At 37.4% G+C, this 18,863-nt stretch overlaps 1 long non-coding RNA gene across 1 annotated transcript in view; it reads left to right on the top strand.

Annotated features, from left to right (window-relative positions):
* Positions 1-18,863, top strand: part of LOC308613941 — a 269,786-nt gene that overhangs the window by 146,727 nt on the left and 104,196 nt on the right. Inside the window, exon 2 of the long non-coding RNA XR_014015355.1 lies at positions 315-395. This is a non-coding gene — a long non-coding RNA (uncharacterized lncRNA). The remainder of the gene's footprint in view (positions 1-314; positions 396-18,863) is intronic.

Below are 18,863 nucleotides of genomic sequence, written 5' to 3'. Positions count from 1 at the left end.
TGACTGACAATTCATTAAAGCTTTTTGGAGGGAAATTTCATATTTGTTGGTATCTCTACCAATGAGCACACTAATGGAAATGGAATTCAAAAAAGCTATTTTGGTCCTCTACAGAAAGCCCTAATCAGAGAAATTTTGGAAGGAGTAATTTAACTGAAATCTCTGTATGGTCTGTTTATATCGATATTTCACACTCCCTGTAACATGAATAATCCAAGGAAGGGAGGGATATGAATAATTGTGTTTATGTGTCAGATGTTGAACTAAGCATTGCTCTTCACAATTTGCCTGTTAATGTGTAATCCTCATTTTAGAGATGAGAAGATTGTGCTCAGAGATGTCAAGCGACGTGGAAGAATCACCTAGCTAATAGGAGACAAATTTGGAATTTGCAGGTATCTTTTTTCCTTTCTTCTATTATACCTACGTTGTTTTATTTTGGAGTACATACGTATGAAGCATTTGCCTTAATAAGTAAAAGTTGGTTCAGACATTTTCTGTGAAGAGCGGAAATATTCTATTGGGTTTTTCCAATAAAAGACAATTTTACCCACCAAGTAAATTAGAATATTTCTCCAAGTTTTAGAAAACAACATTAAGGATATATATTTTTTAAATTCCTAGTAGATCTTTAAGCCTTCAACAAGCACAGAGAAGAGTAATACACTGCCCATTACTTAGTGAGGGAGACATTTAATGCTAATTGCCAGATTGGTTACCTGACTGGTGGTGACACAGGTGGAAAGTGCAATTTGGGGGCTACAATCAAGGATTTCCCCATACCCTTCCTTTCCCCCTCCTTCCCAGCACCCTCTCTCTTCCGTGCCCCATATCCAAGATGCTGGGACAGCTGGTTATCCATCTCGTTTCCCTAACAGTTGCTTGCTAACTCTGTCACCAAGCTGTGCATTTGCTAGAACAGTGGATTTTCTTTATAAGACTGATGAGGAAGAGAAAAAGTACTTTGCATTGTTTCTGTTGAGGTTCATCATGCTGTGTGTGTGTGTGTGTGTATGTGTGTCTCCCCCTAAGTCAGGGGAAACTATTAGGGGAGAGCCAGATCTCTTTAATGAGCCTAGAGGTAATGCAAAATTCATGTGCTTTCACCTGCAGTCGGGTGAAGCCTGGTGCACAAACAGAAAGAGGGAGGTGGGAAGAGTCAGTTATTTATGCTTTTGCCGAAGCAGATACCCTGGCTGCTACTGGGTATCCTGACCCACTTGTTCATTTTTTAGGAAGAAGTGGATACTTTCAATGGGGAAAAACTCAAGCATCAGATTTGCTCCTTGGAGCATTAATAAAAGGGCTCAGTTAGCTTCATCTCATTATTTTACTATGAGTATTGACTTTGGCCTAGAGTCATGTATAGATAAAATGGTGCAAGGGCTTGTCCTAAGTGATTACTCAGAATTACAAATCATTTCACGTGTAACTGAATACTGCAGTCTAGCTGGCACCCTGCCCCTTGCTTCTACCCCCCTTCCCTGTCTTTAATAGGAGCGCAAATCCAGCTTTGTCTGAAGAGGCAATTAATCTTATTCACTGAAAGCTGAATTTTAATTCACCAGCATGTGGAGGACATATTTGCCTATCACACAGAATTAGTTTAACAGAATTCAGGAAAAAAAAATATTGGAGGTCCTGGCATTCTTGGGCAGGCAAAGTATCTTGTAGGTACATTCCTTTATTAGCTATCTACATACTACGGATAAGCTTCTTTTTGTAACGATAACTCTATTCGGGTAAACTGGGTTTATTTTGTATTTGAAGTGGCTGATAACATTTTATTTTCTATAAAGAAATCCACAATATATGTGTGTTTTGGAAGAAGATGAACATAAGGCGAGAAAGATAAATTTTAGTATTCTAGATATTCTAAAAGTCTATTATTTTTAAGGGCACAGTTTAGAGATGATCATAAAAAAAGAGGACACATAAAAATCTTAGCCTACAGGGCTTCCCTGGTGGCGCAGTGGTTGAGAGTCTGCCTGCTGATGCAGGGGACATGGGTTCGTGCCCCAGTCCAGGAGGATCCCACATGCCGTGGAGCGGCTGGGCCCATGAGCCATGGTCGCTGAGCCTGTGCGTCCAGAGCCTGTGCTCCTCAACAGGAGAGGCCACATACATCCAAATCAAATCACATAGGAGGGTAAGTGGTGAGGTACAAAGTACCTTGGAGACTTGTGCAAAATCTGTTAGGCAAATACTGGGTTTCTGTAGTGCTTCTGCTGTGCTACGTTTTAACAGTTTTCCCCTGAGCAAGACCCCAGCCTGTGTCTGAGGTTTGTTTCTCATGTAGACAAAGTGTTTAAAAAAAAAAAAACTTCCTGAAACAGTTTCTTAATTCAAGAGATTTGGAGATTTGGACAAGAATATGATTTAATGCATGTCCGTGCTTAGTTAGATATCAAATTCCCATAAGGTCAGAAAACACATGGGCTTGGTTTTGTACTTCTACTTAACATGGCACTCCTCAAAGACTACTTTAAGGTACAGGCAGATATCAAAACATGTAACTGTTTCTCCCCAGTGAATAGAGGGAATTTAATAATTGTAAAAAGCACAGATGATTGTCTGTGCCATATAATAATTAGTACAGCACAAATCTTAAGAGTTTAAAAGGTGCTATTGGCTTTTCTGTGGCTCCTTCCCCACTTATGACTGTCTCATACCCCTGGAATTAACCCCCAAATATGATTGCTTCCATTACCTCTCCCAGGGATGCACTGATGAATACTTAATAATGAGATGAGGACTCCAGGAACAATGGAACTCTTCAAAAATTATCCTAATGTTCTGAGAGTTTTTTTTTTTTTTAATTTTAACTCTTGGTGGGTGTGGAGTGGGCTAAGTGCAGGGAAGCCATCAGATTAAGTGTGCCTAATAGTCACCAAATGTCATGGCATAACTAAGCACAGGGCTGTAAAGTCACAAAGCTTTATTGCCTTGTCAAACCATTTGCAGTGCTAAACTAGGCAATTATTCTTAAAGGAAACATTTAAAATCCAAGGTTTTCACATTATTACCAGAAAATGTTGCTTTAAGTAGTGTCAGTGCCATAAAGATAGACTTTTGGAGTCCACATGTAAACATTGCATTATCTACATGTTAAGAATTTAAAGTATGCAAAATTGGAATTTGGAGATGTGAAAGCCCAGAAACACCTATTTGCAAATAAACACTTTCAAATGTTCCAAGACTTGAATGATGCATTGAAGGTACAGCAGTGTTCATCCATTATTTAATTTTTTATAAGCTCTGCCACTGTACTAGGTGCTTAAACTTATTTTGAGAGACAGGGAGCTCTTCTGAAATTCTTTGGTCTGTTTTATGGTCAAATCTTCAGTGCTGTGACCATTTGACCTGGGAAAAAAAATCAAAGGTGAGATGAAATCAAGGAAATGGCAGAGCTTTCAGTATTTTTTGTTACTTCTCAAAGTATATAAAAATGTTCTATTTCCATTCCTCTTCACAGACATAACATGAAACATACACCCTTTAGGGAAGGTTCTGGGTGATACTCAACTTGGTGCTCTCATCTCAGCTTGGCAGGGCTCATCAGTAGTGTCCTTTCCAGTACAAGGGTGAAGAAGCCCTCCATCAGCACTCTTTTTGGATAGAGGGTTTTTTTCTCCTGTCTCCTTCAAGAGACACAAGATTCTGCTCAGAATTCTTAATGAAGCCCCAAATAAGTAGTTATATTTCCATGCCTAATTATTCCTTCTAAGCCTATAATCCTCTATCTGGATTGGCCTGAACATTCCCAAAGTCTGTCTATTGGCGGCCTGTCTGTCAAGGTAAATTTAATTGAAGTTTTAATGAATATAAAATAAGTTTATTGCAGTCAGGGCTAACTATGTTCCAGGTATAACCTTATGAGGCAGGTTCTAGTACATCCATTTACAGCTGGGAAAGAGAGGCCCTAATAGTTACAAGTGTCATATAATTTGCTCAAGGTAAAGAAGATCATAACATTTGAACAGGGACCTTTGATTGCAGAGCCTATGCTTTAAACTACTTTGCTATCTTGCCTTTTTACAAGCTACAGAAGATAAATAACTTCAATGGTTTAAGAAATTAAAGTGACAAAATGAAAAGCAGAGAACCAAAATCAGGAGAGGAATTTCTTTCCATGTCTAAAAATCCAAAATCCTATGTCTGTTACAGCAGTGAGTGAAGATTTTCAGATGATTCCTTAAACCTCTTGCCAAACAGCCCTAGGAGTTTAAGGGCCTCAGATAAGGATCAGACGCTGTAGAAAATAAGACGATTCCCAGATTCAGAGATGCAGAGCAAGGAGTGTTTTTAAAATTCATTTTGAGAAATGTTAGGATGTTTAAGGTTGTAATTCATCAGAAAACTCAAAATATCCCAAACGGGAAGTTTTTAAAAATGTCATATAATAAGTCGGAGGGTATGGAATCTCAGGATTCGGTAATATAGCAGCTTAATTTCATCACTGAGAATCCAGATCCTATTCCGTTTCCCACTCTGTCACCCTCAGCGTAACTATTATCTCTATTGGTCTCAAGATGGGCACATAATTCCAGGTATCACATCTCCAGGTATCACATATCCATATACCAACACTAGAGACAGAAAATGCAACTGCCTGTATTTTGTGTTTTTTCTGTTCAGGAAAGAAACCTTTCCTAGAAGTGTGTTTAGAATGTTTCCCCTCACACATAACATATATTGTCACCTACAACTTGGTTGCATGTCTACCCCAAAACCAACCTGTGTTAAAGGGAATGAAAGGTATATATACACCCACATATCTTTTTTTTTTTTTTAAATATGAGATGAGAAGATGAGGATGGAGTAGAGAAATTATTTTCACTAGGAAAATAGGTAGCTTTATGCCAAGGTCCAAATAATGGTGAGTTCCCAGAATCTTAGTGGTTAAAAAATCGTTTGGAGAGAGGAAAAGATAGAGGGAATATCAATGTGTACTGGATATTTCATTTGAGAGCCTAATATCCTAAGGTGTATCCTAAGTCCTGTTCCCCTTGCATCTGTGGAGAGAGGACGAGTGGGCAACATACTAAAGTTTACCATCTATTCCTTCTTTCATCTTCCTAGGAAATAGAGTGAATGCCTCCATGTGCTATGTGCTGTGTCAGGTGCTAGAGTGAAGAACAGTGGGAGTAAGGATAGAAAAGTAGTAAACAAGTCAGAAAGTCTGTGTTAACTTCTGGGCCTTTCTCCTGGGCAAATCAGACAGGATTTGCTGAGATCAGTGAACTGTAACGCACTAATATATAGTATTTTGGGGAGATCCAACTGGAAGCAGATGGAAGGGGCTCACGTTCTCTGTTATATTTCCATGTTGTTATCATTACTATAATTGAGTGCTCTTAGAGGGGAGCTTCCCAGTGGAAAAGATCCCCATAATCTTTATTCCCTACCTTTTCTTAAAGATCTTCAAGTCATAAAAGGATTGCAAAGATAACTAACATTTTAGGTAAATATGATTGTCATCAGTTGTCTGGTTCCTTAAGGCATATAGGAATTCAGCCCTTCCACCAAAGGAAGGCAAGTCCTGCCAGATCATCTAAGCAGAACTCTATTTCTATTTGAAAGAAAACCTAACTTTAAAAATATTTGTATGTAAAAAACTTCTGACTTACGGTGAAGTCTAAAAAGCTGCTGTTTATCCAACTTATTCTCTGAACCATTTTTAAATAAAAAGTGCTCAAATGTATATATCTAAATAACTATTCAACAAAATGTCATAAAAATAAATAAATAAATGTCATAGGCCCTAAGTACAGCTTCAGAAGGGAAGTTCCAAATTTTTTTGTTTTGAGTGGTACCTGTTTTGTTGGGATAAGTAAATAGCCTACGAAGGTGACTATTTTCAATACTCCTCTGTATAATTAAAAAATGATCGACTTACATTGTGCTTTAGGGTAATGCTTCATGTAAAGCAGTTTCCCTTTCCCTCTATGTCAGCGCCTGGTTAATGATCCAGCTGACAGTGGTTGGAATCAAGCTTGTTGGATGACCAGCATTTGCGGAAATGAAATATGGAGAGATGGGATATCTACCATACTATGAATAATGTTTTTTTCAACAAGCAAAAGGAAAGTGGAGGGGGGGATGGGAGAAGAATAAGAAGAAGAGTAAAGGAGATAAAGAAGAAGCAGAAGTAGAAAAAATAAGAAAGAGGAACATATATCTGAAATCCCAATGGGTTATTATAAAAGTTACAAGGATAACTACAGAAGTAAAGTCTAGATATTTTTATAAAGAGATAATACACGAGGCACCTTTGAGAATTAGAATTGCTGACAACAGAATTTAAAACGATGTTATATTTATTGTGAAATTGCATTGCTTCTACTTATTTCTTAAAATATATGCCTTTAGGGACTCTGGTTAACATAGTTTGGTTGATTATTGTGTTGTTTTAACATCCTGTGGTGAAAGCAATCTGGCAAACTAACCACATTACAGGACAGATTCTAAGGAAAATTAGCAAAAGAAAGAAATCTGTCTGCTTCAACTCTATACTTGGTGGTCCTATTGAGAATTTGATTTGGAAACTCTTTTAAGAGCTTAGACTCTCTGAAATACATTGAACATTCAACTATGTGATGCTAGATACTTGTTATTATCAACTTGTAAATATCATGCATGAAGCTCTGATTTCTATTTTACACATGCTGGATGCAAATGCTAATAAAATATAAATCCCTCTTCCAAGGAGCTTATACTCTGGCATGCCAAATAAATATTTAGGCTTCTATAAGAGAAAATAAAAATCAAAATTTATGCTTCTATGATTATTATAGATTCTCTGGGTCTTAGAGATTATTTTTCTATTAACCTAACAACTTGAATATGGCATGCGGCTTACTAATATGACTTACTAATTCAACCCTATAGAATTTCTTGAGTTCTTTGGCATTGGTCTGAAATAGCTGACCTGAGATTGGGGTAACAATAAGTTAGGAGTGAATTATGGGTGGGGGAGTACAAAAGAGGTTTCTCTTTAACAATTCAATTTGACAAAATTTTTTTCAGCCTTACACATTATGTATTGATACTAGATCAGGTATTTGTTATCTTAGCCCAGAGAGTCATAAAGACATTGGTGACAGGTATCTTGAGGGACTCTGGGATGAAAGTGTGTGTCCCAGATGATCTGAGTTATATCATGGAGATAAAGATCTTCACTGACCAAGAGGTTATTGCCTCTTTACAGCAGGCTCAGGTTCTAATTCATCAGAACTTTGATTCCTAGAAGCAGTGGGAAAAAAACAACTTTTAAAATTGAGTCATTAAGGATGACCTGTTTATTGCTCTTTGAGATGGAGAATGCGTATTTACAAGTTGCTTGTAAATGTGTTTTTAAACATTTTAGAAAAATCTAGCATAAACAGCAGATCCCTATTAATGAAACTACACCTTGTTTTTCTGAACACTGCATTTTCTTATTTCATTGTTACTTTGGATTTTAAAATAAAAATGATATGAATAAGGGGCATTAATTCTGTACCCAAAAGTCATATAGTTCCAGTGAAGATATAAAGTATTCACTAAATGTAGAGGGAGAAATCTAAATAAACAAATTTCTAGCAACACACAAGTTCTCAGAAGATTTTTTAGAAAGATAAGCAAGATGTAAAGCACCCCAAATTAATTCTTGTCTATTTTTTTCCTGTATCTTTGTCTTTCTCCTCCTAAGAACAAGGTCCAATGTGATTTCAACCCTGAATACAATTCCTCTTGCTTTTGTAGTGTTAAAGACAAAACACAAGTTAATACAGTAAATATGTTTAGAAAATACAGCTCTCTTAGGTTAATTTTGTAGATCTGTTTTTGCAGGAGTAAGATTGTATTTTGTGGCACTTCTGGCCTTTCAGAATATTGACTGAGGCTAAGTCCCTGTTAAATCGAAGTGTCATTCATATCTATGGAATTCAAACACCTTGTTGATGGTACATAGTAACTATTGCATAAGTGTATATTGAATTAATTGTCTAAATTATAAAAACAAAATAAAGCTCAATTCAAATGAACAATTTTCTATTTGATAAGACACAGAAGCTTTCATGTGAGTTGCTGTTCCTCAATTATGTAGAAGAGTCCACATTTGTCCTGTAGCACGACGACTAGACAAAATCATGCTTTTTTTATTTGACCATCTGAGTTAATTAGCCCCGCCTGGCTGAGTTATAGTTCAATGAAAGGGAATTCTGAAGTTTTTCTTTGTTAGTTTCATGTTTGCAGTAAACACCCTGAACTTTTATAAATGTAATGATTTTCTCTTAAAAACTCACTAGTATCATAACTATACTAATAAAAGCATAATGTATATTATTAGGTCTGAACTCTTGGTCATGGGTATCTGTGCATTTTAGAGGTGGTCTGTGTACAAATGTCATAAATGACCATTTTACAGATAGATAATGTTCTTAATCCATAATTCTTTATTGCTGATGGTTATTGCATTAGATGATGACCCATAGCTGTTAAGAATCAGTTTTTAATATCACAACCATTTAGAAAGGTTAATGGACTCGGTTTTGAGACTTAACGTTTGGAGGCTGCAGGTTAAGAGGTTATATTTTGTGCACTAAAATGCCAGAAAATATCTACTTATTTTCCTTTCTCTATGTACTTTTAGTAGTGTGGTTATGTACAGTAACTGTTATTTACTAAGCAAACTGAATGAAAGTGTGTGACATATAAGATAACAAGTGTCTAGAGCAGTGAGATTCTTTCAAAATATACATTTCATATTTGGCTTCTATTATTTTTCATTTAGACACAAGAACTGAAATGTGAACAGATGTAACCTAAATCAGTTGAGGAATGTTTATTAAGGTTGTTCAAAAAAAAGAGACCAAGATAATAATTCATAGTTTTCTTAGCTGGTCTGGAAAGTTCACATGCATTGTAATGGGAAACTGGTCATTTAGGAAAATCGTGAATCCCTTCTGGATGATACCTATCTATAGCCCAGAATTTTCAGAGGAATAAAATAGTGTCTATCTGGATTCAGTTAATTTCATTTCAGAAATCTAAATAGGGTTCCACTGTGGCCATTTATCATTTATTTTGCCACCCATTACCCATTTTCTTCTTAATATTACCCTAGTCCCTTTTATTTCATTATTTTGTTCATTGTGAATAAGCTTTGTTGGAGGAAAATTACAGGCACTCCCCTTCTATGAAGCCAGAAGCTGAATGTATAAATAGAGTAATGGCTCCTGATAAATTATACCTTCCATACCCATTGGGTTGTGTCTCCCCACCACACTGACTCTGGGCTTGACCATGTGACTTGTTTTGGCCAATAGGATATAAGTAAACATGATACAAGCAGAGGCTCGAAAAGTGCTCATCCATTAGGTTACCCTCTCTTGCTTGCTCCTTTTAGAATCCATCCACAATGTAAAAAGGCCTAGGGTATGATGTGTGAAGAGAGATCTCCTGAACCAGTGGCTTCTTTGCAAAATTATCAGATGCGGGAGTGAGGTCATCTAGAACCAGACAGTCCTCAGCTGATCTTCCTGTCCCCGTTTTGTGTTACCTAACCTCTCATTGGCTCTCTGAGCTTCTTGAAAGTTTTCCAGGAAATTGCCTTTTACTAACTTAGCCAAAATTAGTCGCTAATGCAACCAAGAACCCAAAAATAACATAGGGACTTTGAAAATGCAAAGGGATTACTTGAGAAGAACACACAACCACCATGAACATACTTACACAGATTCACTTAGAAGTTACGAGTGAATCATATGTATGTTAATTAGTCTTGGTTATCAAATATTCCTCACCAGAGAGTAGTTGATAGAACATTTTATGAGACAGACAGTGGTATTAACTTAGCCACCTCTGGGTGGGAATCTGAGTTTCCATTTACTTTTCACATATGTTGTATGGAGCTCAGTCTAGAAGATACTCAAAGAATAGTTACAGTATTTGAAGACTTTGTGTCCTAAGCAGCATTCTTTTTCCCAGTTTCATTGAATATAATTGACATAGAATGTTGTATTAGTTTAAGGTGTATACAGCATTCCTTCTTTATTTCTGTATTCTCCTGAACTTTTTTGTGTGTCTATTTTTTCCCTTAGCCCCATGTTTCTACATTCTGTTCCCCATGCCATCCGGGGATTCTGCTCTTGCAAATTGTGCTACCCCAGTGCCTCCCAGTGTTGTTCTGACATTTGCCATGTGCTGTTGCTCTCCTTTCACATCTGCTTTGAGCTCATCACCTGCTTTATGCTATAGGAAACTTGGTGTAAAATTCACATACAATGTGAATTATCCTAGAAGACAATGCATTAATTTTTTTTCCACCCATAGCTCTTCTCACAGGCTGAACTGTGTATTGATACATGTTTCTGTCCTTACCACTTTAAGGGCAATAGCTTTTTGTCATTTTATTGCTTCAGTTCTAACCTGAGGTTGATGGGTGGTTAAATTGTGGCATGTGTGGATGTAGTTTGTGCAATTTATAGTGAGAAGATCCTCACTTTTAAAGTTGGCTATCATCACAAAGAGGCAAAGAATCATGTTGCTACTACCAGGCACACTGCTTTACAGGTAGATGGTGCTCAATAAATGTTCACTGAATTGAAGTTAAGTAATTTTCCAAATTTGGAGAATTGGTCTTCATTCTAGAACAAAGGAACCCATAGTTTGTGATATTATGTAACTACTTTCATGGTAAAAAGAAAGTTATTCCCTTTTGATACACAGATAAATATTCAGTCACTAAAAGATAAGGGGCCATGAGAAGACAGATGAGGAACATGAAATCTAAAATCCAAGAGAAAAAGAGGCCTTGGAGGTTAAGTAACATTTCCCTTTTCTTGCACAGCATCACTCCACCAAAGCTGTCACAATCTATTCAAAGACTGTAAATTTGGTGTTTTGTACATTAGAAGGTACATTCAACTGACAATGCTAGGAAATCCATTTTTACAACTTAACAATTTCTGTCAACGTTTAAAAAATGTTTTCTCTATCCATTTCTTGGGAGACTCATAAAGCTGGCTTTCCTGAGTGTTCTTGGTTTCTGCTGTTTGTTCATTCTTTAACTTTTTTTCTTCCATTTTGAGAAAAGCTGTTGGCCATTTTCTCATCTTCTTTGGCTTTGGCTGTGATGCTAGGTGATTCCAATATAATTAGGTGAGATTTTTATAGGCCCTCAAAGGCTAACAAAATAATAAATGTGGCAGTTCAAATAATAGCAATCATAGTAGGTCAAGCAAAAAAAAAAAAAAGCCTTTGAACTGAGTGACAAACCTTAACATTATCAGAGTTTGGAAATGCAACACTTTTTCCTTATTTTTAGTTTTTTAAAACTTTTTTTGTATTGCATAGGGATATTTTCATTCTGTCTCAACTGTTACTGATTTATTTTAAAATTTGCAATGCATAGGTTCTGCTTACTAAGAAAGGCTCAAATATTACTGCAAAATGAATCATTTTCCTTGATTATATTTTTTCTAGACTCTTTCAAAGGATACCTATTTGTCTAATTACTTTTATAAATCAAGATGTTACAAATGTCTTTGAAATGCTTTTTTATTTGATTTTAAAAGTAATGTGTTTATTGCAGAAAATTACACTACAGAAAAGCACAAAGAAATTACAATAATTATTTTTCTAGTGATAACTAGCATTACCCTTTTATTTTGTATCTTTCTAGTCTTTTTTCTATGACTAGATGTACACATGTATATGACATATATGTAACTGGATTCATGCTTTTTGAGTAAGCAGTATGAAATATAAATTTCTTGACAATAAACAAAAAGGCTTATAAAACTTCAAGTAATAAAATTTCAAATGGAACCCTTTTATAATTAAAATGTGACAAAAGTCTATCAAATTTCTATTGTTTGGGTGGTAGTACAGTTACTCCTTAGGTACGAATAGCTCTTGCTGTTTTGATGGGAGCATGTCAAAAAAATTAACTATGGCATATATGAAATGAGAGATTTCAGATGGCACTACAAATAACGTCCTGAGATCCATTTTGATGCTTATTTTCCAAATGACTTTAAGGCTGCTCACCTCTCAGTCCCCACCTGGCATCTTTTTCTCATGAAATTCAGCTGTTACTCGTAACTGGTTGAAATAAGCAAAAATAAAGCTCACAGCATTTTACCTTGTAAAGCACAGCTTTATTCATTTTTTTCCATCAATGCTTAGAAATGTGGCCTGTGAAAGATAACAAGGCATGGTTTCGGAGCATGCCATAGCCTCTCTCAGTCTCCCCCACTCAGTGCTAACTCTTTTGTTTGTACAATATCCTTTTATTCTGAGCAATATAACATTTTAGTTCTTGTAATAAATGCCTTCATGTGAAGCAGTTCAGCTAAGAGAATGTTATTAGACTGTGCTCCCAGGCAGTGCACCTCCACACGATCAATACAAAGCTGGGCCTCAGCTCATTCCCTCTTTGCTTAAATTCCCTGCAAATGTGCAAGAGAAGCAGCAGAGGGTGTCATCAATCACAGGCCACTGTGACATATGCTGAAACCTGACCAGGGCCGAGATGTTTTAATAAGGCATCCATTAAAACCCTCAAATAAATTGCAATTTGAAAACAGAACATAATACCAGCCAAGTTTTCCTCATCCATCTTGTGGCATGTCATGTAATGTAATTGCGTTGTTAATTTATCCAAGAACTTTCTCAGTACACTGTTACATTGGCACCGCTTAATTTCCCTGTAGACTGTGTGTGTGTGTATGCGTGCACACACACACGCATGCATGTGAGACAGAGTGAGCAACTGGAGGAGAAGACAGAATCTGTGTTTATTTCTGTGTGTTTGTGTGTCTGTGTGTCTGTTGGTTCCTTGGAGGAAATAGCCATGTTTCTGCTTAGCATGGCATTAGCCAGCGAGCTAGTCAGAAATTTGAAATGTTTGACATTTTGTCAATGGCCCCTGAGCATCCTGTCGCTGCCTCACCAGCTCTGGCCTACAGCTGGACCACCTCTCTGCCATGGGTTTATGCCACTCCAGAGTGGGATCACTCAGAGTGCCTGTGGATCCCATCAATAAATATCGACAAAAGTGTTTAGGGGCTACTTAGGATCACCACACAGTGACACTCAGGACAGTACTTGTTTTGGTTTCCTAGCTCTTGGGTTATAAGTGAAAAGTTTTGACAAGTGTAAGAAAAGTAAGAATTTATAAATCAATAGCAGAGAATGAAAAAGTATTTCTCTGGAATAATATCAAAGTGATTGGACTGAATATAATATATATATGTATGTGTATATATATGTGTTATTTTTAAGAGCTTAGAGGAAAGATGCAGGCAGGCAAGGGCTCATAGATTTCTTTGCCTTCTAAGCATAAATCTAAAAATAAGTAATGCAATTCTTCATGTAGGACTGCATCAGCAGATTCTTCACCTTTATTCTTCTAGGTTTTCGTAATCTGTTCTCTCTTTTTTTTTCTGTAAGAGAAGCCATTGGAAAGCAGAGGGTAAATCCACCTCACACTTTCCATCTATATCTAGGATGTCACAGTAACCATATTGCCAATCAAATATTGGTTTAAAACTCTCAAATATCTTTCCTAGGCCTACTGTTTTGAAGTGTTGAACTAATGACAGAGGAGAGAAGACAGTGTGACAAAAGGGAAAAAAATGCACCATTAATCTACTTGTGTAGCTGTTGTTTTATGGTTAATAATGAAGAGTAAAATAGTTATTTGAGACCCAGTTAAATTAAAAAAGACAGTTAATTTATTAACTGGCATGCTTTACATTTAACAGCCACCTTCTCTCAATAGATTCTTATGTCTAAATTTGTGTTATAAGTTGGCCCTAAGAATACGGTGACATTCTAATGTGCAACCTGCATACAAAGCATTCTCCAAGGCTCCACCTTCTCACTATGCAAACTATTAGACAGTCACTGAGTATGAAAGGTGCCAGGAAAAGCCAAATTAGTTTCTGCTTTCTGCTAATGGATGACCTTTGTGATTTGGATCAGGGGCTGAAATTCACTTAGTCAGAAAGGCAGGAGAGTGGGGAAAACACCTAAAATCATTTTCTCTCCCTATAGAGGAGATGCCTGCCTACCACCTGTCCAATAAATGTCAAATGGGTTATTTTTTTTTAAATAAGCAGCCTGATTCAAAAGCATGGAATGCTTGGTTGAGAGGTACAGGGCAGTAGGAGCGAAACTGCTTAAAAATATAAAATCGGAAAACATAAAGCATAAATAGATAACAAAAAAAATAAAACCATTAAAAATTAGACATGAGAATGGTTAGTTCTTTCCTAGAGACTTTGTTAACACCTCAGTGTTCTACGTAGATTCTTAAAGCTTTACTGAAATTTGAGCTGATTTATTATGCTTCGGAGAAATCATGTTTGGTTTCTTATAGTTGAAAATATTTTGAGGTTTAGCTGAAATTTGTTTGGAATTGGGAGTGTAATACCCCGAGCAACATTCAAGGGATCAGAACCAACAGGAACTGGAATATACAAAAACACTTTCTTTAGCTCCACGTGAGCCTGGGTTGCCAACTTTCACATGCTTCTAATGTTAGCTCAAGCTTTCTGGCAGTCCCATTGTAAGCTCCATTTCACAGGCATCCTCTGCTATTTTGGCATTTTAATGTTGGCCTTGCTGCTTTTTATTTCCTTGTCCAGGAATACAGTCATTTTAAAAACAGCATAATTATTATTGGATGTGCATTTTTTTAAGTTCCAGCTTGAGATGAATTCTTTCTTGCATTTAGCTACTACCCTTGAAATGCACGAAAGGAATGAGACATTAAAGACACTGAGGACATGGACCTTTAATTCCTCTTGTGTATTGCAAGGGCAAAAATGAAATGTCAGTTCCCAAGGTGATTATATAGTGCATGTTGGCAAGAATGGAATAATGGTGTCCTACCCAGGGTGTGAGAAATGTATACATGGGGAGATAAAATTGTAAGGGGATAGACAGTATAGGGTAAGCACATGTACAGCACAAAAGAATTCAATTGGATGGATGACACAGGTCTTTGGCCTTTGTGGAAATCAATGAACTGCTGTTTAGGTGTCTTTTTCAAAGCACAGGGATGTTGAAAGGATAAAGCCTTGACTCTCTGATCCATTGAGGCTTGCTCAGTTAACCCTAGGATATTTTTAAGAAAGCTGATTTGTTTTTCTTTTTGATTTTCTTTTTCTCTCCCTTCCTTGAACTGATTTACAATTCCTGCATCTATTGCTGCCTTTAGCTATGAGTGCCATTATTCAGCTACCCTTTTTGTAATTAAATTCTGCTTGAACTGCTGATAGGCCTAACCCTCCTTAACTTCTGTCTGTGACCTCCTGTTTCTAAGTTAGTTAGTGACATTGTATTGGACACACCATGAATAACCTTTGCTGGCTGCTAGAATACCCAGGTCTGAATTCAATTTGAGGTTTCTTTGTACAAAATTCCCTGCAAACTTGCATTCAAATTCAAAGCCTGATCCATAAAAATCTTCTAGCAATATCATTCTAATTTCAGAAGCCTAGTGAGATGAAGCCATGTGTTATGTTATAAACACCCCAACAAAAGAACTGTGATCTTACCATGTTATTTTTTTCCCCAACGTAATTTTGTAAATGTTTTTGATTCTGCCTCACCATTTGGAGACTCTTGCATGTGTTACTCTTCCAAATTCCCTGCTTTAAAATCCCCTAGAGCCCCATAAGTGCTGGGTTTCTTAAAGAAATAGGTTACCCTCGCCCCTACCCCCTACACTCCCCGCTCCTCCAAAAACAATCCCCATACAGAAGTGTCAAAAAAGTAACTCAGCCGCATACAATGATATTGTGAAGAAAACCTCAGGAGAAAACCATTTAAATTTCATGGCATAAATCTGAGCTCTTGGCCAGCCTTCCGTTAGCAAGTAGCAAGCACCAGTCTCATGCTAATTCTCCACCAAACCTCGAGTTTTATGAAAGCTACATTTTATCTGTTTGGTTATTTGCAGTCACTCCAGAGTTTAAAAAGGATTATTAGCACCACTCACATTTCATTGTGGGAGTCACAGTACTTGGTTGACCCCCTTTTCAGGTCCTATTGAATTTCCTATACAAAGGAAATGAAAATGTTTTATATTTAATACAGCATCACATAACAAGAGACTTAGTTATTACACAGAAAGCTGCAATTTTCTACCTTTGTTTCAGCTATTACTGTGGAGCTGAAAGTTCCAAGCAAATTTCTTTTATGATTTGCTTATTGCTGGCTTTAGAGGTGACAGTGAGGGGGAATGCCACCTTTATGCTACCTCCTCTATAGTAAGAGGCTTTCTGTTTGTACTTTTTTTTTTTTTTTTTTTTTTTTTCTTTTTGCGGTATGCGGGCCTCTCACTGTTGTGGCCTCTCCCGTTGCGGAGCACAGGCTCCGGATGCGCAGGCCCAGCGGCCATGGCTCACGGGCCCAGCCGCTCCGCGGCATATGGGATCCTCCCAGACCGGGGCACGAACCCGTATCCCCTGCATCGGCAGGCGGACTCTCAACCACTGCGCCACCAGGGAGGCCCTGTTTGTACTTTTTTATCCCACAAAAGAGTGGTCCAGCTTTTTACTGATGTCCCAGTTTCTTGCAGACAGATCAATTTAAAAAGTTAAGGAAAAAAAAGTGATCTGACAGAAACCATGGATTGAACAGAGAGTATTTTCCTGATTTTACTCCCATGTGCTCTGAGATTACGCTGGGGCAAGAACTCCAGTTGGGCTCTTGACATGGGCCATGCCCTGGTGCTAAGCACTTCACCTTTATTGTTCAATTATTACAATGATGACAGTGGAGTAACAGGTAGGTATTCTTATAATTATTAACCTGTTTCTATAGATAAGGAAACTGAGGCTTAGGGAGGTTTTCTAACTTGTCCAGTGTTGCCAACTAGGATTGGAACCTGATCTGATTCCAGAGCCTGCTCCTCCCTCTTTTTTTTTTTTTTTTTGGTAACAATAGTCATTTATTCTATTACTTTTAAAAACTTACTTTCTTTGACGCTTCTTTATTTTAACATTTAGAATTACTTTTTTTAAAAAAATAGTATACAACAAACACACACATGCTTTTTCAGATGGCTAAACCACCTGAAAGTAAATTAGTCATTATGATACTTCTGAAAATAAGAACATTCTCCCATTTAACCACAATGCCATTGCCACAGCATAAAAATAAACATTTTAGTAATGTCATCTACTAGCCAGTCTATATGCAAATTTCCCAGATTGCCCCCCAAATGAGACCCTATTATTATTATTATTATTATTATTATTTTTGCGGTACGAGGGCCTCTCACTGCTGTGGCCTCTCCCGTTGCAGAGCACAGGCTCCAGACGCGCAGGCCCAGCGGCCATGGCTCACGGGCCCAGCCGCTCCACGGCATGTGGGATCCTCCTGGACCGGGGCACGAACCCGTGTCCCCTGCATCGGCAGGTGGACTCTCAACCACTGTGCCACCAGGGAAGCCCTGACCCTATTATTTTTGATTCAGGGTCCGATCAAGGAAGAGCTTGCCCTCTTAACTACTTTATCTACAGCCTCTCCAGAATACTGGATTTGGAGTGAGATTGTCACAGGTTAAAAGAATTAAGTACAAAAGTTTGTGCCTAAGTGCAGCTATCATATTGATTTATATATTATCATAGTAGGTCTATACATTCTAAAGTCCCTTTCCACTCTGACATTTTTGGAACCTGTGATGTTGTGACACTGGCTATCCAAAGAGTGGAATAATGGAATAGTTTGGTGATTCCCTAAGCTGTTTTCAGTCATTTAGTCTCAGAATTAGTTATAGCTGCCATATTGAGCCTGGTTCTATCTTGTCATTGCTTAAATGATTCTAAACTGGCCTCAGCAAATCTGTTCCTAAAGAGGTAATTCCTGACACTCTGGTATTCAAAAAGTCATTATTGAAGGATAAGAAAAGGGAAAACATGAGTAAGAAATCAGAAATGAGGAAGAACTAGGGAGAGAATGTGAAGAGAAAAAAAAAAGCAATCAGAATCAGGTTGATTAAATTTATAATTACAACAACATAGCAATAAATAGCCAAAACATATTAGTGCTTAGCATGCCTGGCAGAATAATGAGGATTTTAAATGTAGTATTTCATTTAATCCTTAAAAAATAATGTTCCAAGATAGGTTACTACTACCCCTTCACCATTTTATGGAAGAATTATTGAGTCTCACAAAGGTTAAGTATCTTGTCCAAGGTCACCTAGATAATAAAATGCAGCTGTGCTCAAACCCAAGCTGAAGAAGTGGGGAGGGAGAGGGGGAGCTAAGGAATGGCGACATTGGCAGGGATGAGTGGGCACTTCTGTTCCTACTGTGCCCTTCCTTCCCACAAGTTCTTAGTCAACACATCCTGTCACTGGTCGAGAATCTCATTTTTTCTGTCTCTACTACCACTGCTTTAGTTCAAGCCAACGCCATGTCTTCACCAGATGCTTGCAGTAACTCTTAACAGGCTCCCTGCCGCCAGCCTCTCCCTCCTTTACCCTCTACTGTACTGGTCAGACCTTTCTTCCCCGTGATCTTTCTCAACATGTCAGTCCTTTGTTTGAAACTCTTTGACTGTTCATCACTTAGACAAATTGTTGTTAACCCTGCCTGCACATAAAAATCCTGGAGAGCTTTAAAAAACGTTGGTGGCTAGGCCCCCACCTCGGAGATTCTGATTTGATTATTTTGAGGGGGCAAGTTTACCAGAAAAAAATACAGGACACCCAGTTAAATCTGAATTTCAAGCAAACAAATACTTTTATTTTAGGTATGTTCCAAATACTGCACTGGACATATCTACACTTTAAAAAATGTACTAAAAATAAATTGTGTTTATCTAAAATTCTGATTTAACTGGGTATCTTGTAT

The sequence above is a fragment of the Mesoplodon bidens genome (genome assembly GCF_964165515.1).
Source record: "Mesoplodon bidens genome assembly, chromosome: 3".
NCBI classification, from domain to species: Eukaryota; Metazoa; Chordata; class Mammalia; order Artiodactyla; family Ziphiidae; genus Mesoplodon; species Mesoplodon bidens.
This window is presented reverse-complemented; position numbering and strand designations above follow the sequence as displayed.